The sequence below is a fragment of the Phalaenopsis equestris genome, unplaced genomic scaffold (genome assembly GCF_001263595.1).
Source record: "Phalaenopsis equestris unplaced genomic scaffold, ASM126359v1 Scaffold000636, whole genome shotgun sequence".
Taxonomy (NCBI): Eukaryota; Viridiplantae; Streptophyta; class Magnoliopsida; order Asparagales; family Orchidaceae; genus Phalaenopsis; species Phalaenopsis equestris.
This window is the reverse complement of record NW_018165076.1, coordinates 370,522-376,920: the sequence shown is the minus strand read 5'-3', so window position 1 is coordinate 376,920 and position 6,399 is coordinate 370,522.

The following is a 6,399-nucleotide window of genomic DNA, read 5'->3' as shown; positions in this document are numbered from 1 at the left end:
ATCCCCTAGTTCTTCGTCCTTTGGATTCTACAATAAAATGTTCCAAATTTGAACCAATCCCCTTTCACACTTCTACATCCAATTTCGTTGAAGAGTCGTACCCTTTGAAATTCCTTGAAGATAATATTTTCTGATTTTTATCGAGAGTCTTCTTAGGTGACTTTGGTCATTTAAGATGTAATTAACTATAGGGGCTTGCCCTTATAGGAAGCATGTCCGAACCCATCTTAATATAAACCCTATTTAATCCCATAGGGAAACTTGTCGGCAAATACAAAGGTTTCGCAGACCAAACAGACGTCATACTTTCCTTAGTTTATTTGATCGAGCCTCATCCTCAAGTTTTGTGTTCATCCTCCGGGATAGATACAGGATTTAAGGTACAGTGCTCTTTCATTTTAAAACTATGAAAAATATGGGGTCAGTTTGATTTCATACTTCAACGTCCTTCCGAAGCGGGCAACGGGATTTTGATTCCGGTGACCGACAGCTTCTTACGGGCAACACCCCCCATAAACCAACACCCCAAAATAATGCTGACAGCTGGACTAAGAAATCTTGACACTGTGGTCCACTATTCTTCATTTACTGCTCAGTCGAATGATCTTGGTGCCACGGCTGGCTGTCTTCATGTCTTAGGCTGGACCAGGAGATCCTGGCACCACAGTCTATCTTGGGTTGGATCAGGTGTTCTTTCTCCCACAGTTCATCGTTCTTGGTACCACGACTGGCTATTCATGTCTCAGGTTGGACTGAGCTATCTTGGCTCCATGGCTGACTATCTTCATGTATCGGGCTTAACCGAGCGATCTTGACATCGCGGTCTGCTGTTCTTCATTTGGTGCTTAGCAAAGCGACCTTGTCGCAATGGCTGGTTATCTTCATGTCTCAAGCCGGATTTGATGATCTTGGCAGCACGGTCTGTGATTCTTCATTTTGTGCTCAACCAGGTGATCTCGGTGTCATGGCTGGCCTTCTTCATGTCTCAAGCTGGATCGGGTAATCTTGGCACCACGGTTCACTGTTCTTCATTTCTCAAGCCATGTGTTAGACGTATTATTGATTCCCTTCTCTTCCCCAGTTCTCTAAGCTTTTTTCTAACCTGAAAGTTTTGGATTTTCAATTAAGGTAGCGTTCAATAATTTAATACACATTTTCATTTGAATAGTATAAGAGAATCTCATTATGTGGAACATAGTAAGGAAGTATTTTTTATTCAAGGTAGCTCATTTGGAATAGAACTGAAATTTATAGAAAATTTCTCTCGATTTCATCTTCACTCCAAGTCCGGGAGACCTCATTCCCTGCATGAGTCGTTAGCTTGTATGCCATAGGTACCTTATAGCGGTTGATGATCCTGCTCCACATTTGGTCCAGCCTACTGCCTGTCCTCGCACCACAAGATCGATCTTCTTTAGCACTAAGTCTCTAGGAGAAATGACCTTTTCTTGAATGTACTAGTTGGATTTTGTCTAGTTGCAGGTGACAGGGTTGTGTGGACAGCCCATAGAAAGGATGGGAGGGCCTATGTCCAACTCGCTTTTGCACCCTTCACCTTCTTTCTTTACAAGCTAAGGATGATTTCATTAGTCACCTCGACCTGCCCATTGGCACACGAGTCATAAACCAATGAAATTTGAGGCTTATTATTTGGTATGGGCAAGGCTATGACCTCAATCCAATTTGAAAAGTAATCAATTGTCACTAGAAGAAAGCGATGTTGTCCTTTCGAAGGTGGGAATGGTCCCAAAATATCTTGAACCAGATGGTGAAGGGCCACAAACTGGTGATCGGTTGCAATTTGTGATTCAGCTGATGCTGTAGTGGATCATATTTTTGGCATTGCTCGCATTCCTAGAGAATACTTTGGCATCCTTCAATAATGTCAACTAAAAATATCCCTACAGTTGTACTCGATGCGCCAACATCTTTCCTCCAAAATGGCTCCCACATTCCCCTGGTGGATATCCTAAAGGATTTCCTCCATCTCGCTTTCTTTTTATGCATCTTAGGTACATTGAATTGCTTATTTCTAGAAGAGTGTTCCCTCAATAAATAAATATTATGTAGTTTTGCACTTAAATCTCTGAGGACTTGTGACCTCCTCTAAGACATCTACCATTTATAAATATTTGGCGTATGGGTCCATCCGATTTTTGACTTGTCGCCCTCCACCATCATAATTTGGGGCTCTTTGATGACTGGCTAGCAAAGTATATGTGGTTCTCCATTTCTCAAGAAAATTCGTAGGGTTAGCAAATCAACCACATCAATTTATTCTCTGTCGATGTGTTTGATTTGAAACTGAGCAAATTTCCAGATCTTTACCTTGGCTTTTGTTAAGGTACTTCATCACCACCTCTGGATTTAAACTCCCTATTTATTTGGTTCGCCACAAGTTGCAAGTCTAATTTTGCAACAAGGATCCAGACGCCCATCTCATAAGTTAGGCATGGGCTGGCAATCAGAACTTCGTATTCTACCTGATTGTTTATCACCTTGAATTCTATCTTCATTGAATGTTACACATGTTCTCTCGCAAGGCTGCTCAGAGCAAGCCTAAGCTATGCTTCAATCCTATTTGAGGCTTCATCTATGTACAACACCCACTCATGTCATTTGCCATAACTTTCTTCAACTTGGTTCCCCTGCCCCAAGAAATATGTCAGGAAGCCTGCGACCAACTAAGCTTTTATGGCCGCCATGGAACATAACTGATATTGAACTCTTGTAGTTCTACTCCCCCACTTGAGTAACCAACTGGAATGTTCTAGATGGGTGAACACCGACTTCAACGGATGATCTGTAATCACATAGATGGGATGTGTCTGAAAGTAGGGTCGTAACATGTGAGCATACACAATAAGAGCAAAGGCTATTTTTTCCATAATTGGGCACCTGAACTCCGCCCCTCAGAGAACGTGACTATTGTAGTAGATCATGAATTGCCTTCTCAATTCCTCCTGAGCCAATAGAAAACATATGGCCTCAGCCCCCACCCCCAAGTATAGAGACACATCTCTACTTGCCTTTGGGCTTTGAAGGAGTGATGGTGAAGCTAAGGAATCCTTGAGGTTCTGAAAAGCTTGGTGGCATTCATTCATTCGCCAAAAAATTTTGGTTCAAATAGTTTTGAAAAATGTCGCGTGTTTGTCGTTTGATCTCAAAATGAAACGACTCAAATCTAAGATCTGCTCTGTTAATTTTTGAACTTCTCTGGTAATCCACGTGAGCGGCATGTTAATCAACCCTTGGATTTTGTCAGGATTCACTTTTATACCTTCGAAGGTTAGATGGTAGCTTAAGAACAGGTCGGTTGATGCTCCAAATTAAGGTTTAGAAAGTTTTTTTTTTGTCCTTTATATGTTGTTTTGTCATTCAACATTTCACAAGCACATCTTTGACAGAGACTTTAATGCTCTTTCATTTCTATTTTTTAAAAATTACTTTCATTAAATACTAGTACATTGTCCCAGTGTTCGTAAGCCCAAAGGGCATTACATTGTAACAGAACACTCCCTCAGCAGTAATGAAGGCGGTCTTTTTTAGTATCCATCGAGTGCATCTTGATCTAGTGATAACCAAATAAAGTGTCTAGGAAGCTTGTCACTAAGTATCATACGACTGCATTCACCAGGGCATTAATCCTCGACAATGTTTAGCAATCCTTCGGGTAGGTGGTATTTAAGTTAATGAAGTCGACACACACCTCCACTTCCTATTGGCTCTTTGGACCATGACTTTTTTTGAAATTTAGGTGGTATTGCACCTGTGAGATGTACCCCACCTCCTGTAGCTTCAACATCTCCTCCTTGATGTGTCCAGTTGTGTGATCACTGAGTTCTCTGTCTTATGCTTGATCGGCCAGATCGTGGATCTCACTTTCAATCTATGATAGGCAACATCAGTCAATATGCCAAGAATCTCCACTGAGGACCAGAAAAATACGTCATAGTGGTCCCGAAGCTTTTGAATTAGAAGCTCCCGACACCCTGCATCAACATTGGCACTTATTAAAAAAGATTTATCGGGTTCTTGTTCACCGACTGGGTTCTTCCAGGTGGCCTGACTATTTTCACTGCCACCCTTCTTCCAGTTCTGCAGTCAAGTGGCTCCTGTTCTACACTCTCAACTGCCCAGAAATAGCAGACTCGGGAAAACTCCAAATCTCCTTTGATAGTAATTATTTCACCATCTCCCGGAAACATTACTGCTACGTGGTAAGTAGACACCACAGCTTTGAAACGGTTTAGCAGTAGGTGACCAAAAATAGCATTGTAGGTTCGAGGCGAATCCACGACCAGGAAAACTTTTGTCTTTGTGAAGTATTTCTTTCCTTCACCTTAGGTGATCACCAATGGCATTACGCTCAATGTCTCCTTCCTTTCACCTTAAAAATCAAAAAGTGGGCCGACCTTCTCTATCAACAGACCAACCTGATGATTAAGCTTATTGAACACTGACTTAAACAAAATTTTCACAGAGCTGCCAGTGTTGATGAGGATACTCTAAACTTAAAAATTACTAATTATCCCCATGATGACTATAGCCTCATCGTACGGTTTTCTCCAAAAGGAAGATCATTGTCTGTGAACGTGATGAGGGGACAACTTCCTCTCCTCTACATGGAGACAAGGTTTCACAACTTTCTCGCCCTAGTCCTCTTCTAGAAGCTCCTCTTTGAGGATAGCTTGAACTATCCTGGTGACAGGACGACATTCATCTGGATGGGTTCTGGTGGGGTGTCTAGCGTTAACTTCTTCTCATGTCTCTGACTTGAGTGCCCCTAAGCCATGAATTTATGTAGTTTTCCCATTTTGATAAACTCTTTAAAGAGACTCAGGCAATGCCTACATTCCCCTGTGTCGTGTCTATGATCACAGTAAAACTTACAATACTTCCTCGCATCTCGGAAAAAACCTCCTGCTTTCATCAGTGCAAGTTCCTTGAAATACTCTTTGTTCTAGATGATGATCATGATTTCTACCATTGACACCCTCAAAGAGGTAGCTCACACGCCCTCATAATCTTTGTACAACTCTTTAAAATGCTATGTCAGCCTCTCATAGTACCAGGCTTGTCATGAGTCCTGATTCTTTGATTGGCCATCTTGTTGGTCGTATCATTCGATCCTTTCGCCATCGCAAGAGGACTTATCACCTTCAAAACGATGTTGAAGGTCTGTATTCTTCCCTTGGTTTTGACCCATTGCCAGGGAGAGCACTCTTCTGGGCATGGAACCCTTTTGATTTTCATTTGAGGATACTTTCTTTTGCTAGCATGTGCTCGTTGGCCTTTTCCAACAACTCGACAAGTCATGGTGTTCCTTAATGTTAAGGTCGTAGGAAAACCTCTTGAAACTTAATGCTTGTGCTGAATTTGAGGTCTTTCACCTCCGTCGTTTCCCTATTGAATTGTGCGATGAATCTGCATAGACTCCCGTGCTCACCTTGCTTGAGTTGCCACAAGGATTGCATGCTCTTAGTGTGTCTTTGAGTGTTGGTGAACTGCACTAAAAAATAATCTCTTGAAATTAGCAAAGTTGTTGATGCACCCGACCGAAAATGCTTGGAACCACTTCAAGGCTCACAACCTTAAAGTGGTGAAAAGATAGATGGCACTTGAACGTGTTTGAGATTTTAAGTAGGCACATTAACAACACAACTGTGGTGATATAGTCATTGGGTCTAATCGTCCCTTGTAAGCATTCAAGGCTCGTAGTTTGAATTTTTTTGGGGGCTTCACTCCATAGATTTTTGAGGGAGAAAGTGTTCTCTAGCTGACATCGTGCCTTAGTACGCCCTACATGTTGCATTTCCACCTGTGTGGATCCTGCACTTTCTTAGTGCTGCGAGTCAGTAGCCCCTCAAGACCGTGGTTCACCCTCCTATTGTTGTGTGTCGGTGACACCTCCTGTAGTTGGTTTTGCTCTTGTTAGAACTGATTTCCTGTCAGGGCTGTGATGACCCTCAGAACTTTGATGATTTGACCCCACACCTGCTTCATAATTTGAGCTCTCATCTTTCGCATTCCGCTATGCATACGTTCCTCCATGTTATCTCGTAAGAGAGCTATGTTAGCTACTTCTCTTTGGTCATTCTCTTTTCTCTGTGATTGTTGTGCTATTCTTCTTGTTGACAACATGACTTCACGCTCATCGCACCTTTTAGGATGTTGAATCCAAATATGTAAGGATGACCTGCCTAAGGAATGAAGCACTAAAGGATGCGAGAGAGAGAAAGAGAGAGAGAGAGAGAGAGAGAGAGAGAGAGAGAGAGAGAGAGAGAGAGAGAGAGAGAGAGAGAGAGAGAGAGAGAGAGAGAGAGAGAGAGAGAGAGAGAGAGAGAGAGAGGTGAAGAGCAATAAAACAACAAAGAATAGTAAATTCATATATCTTTT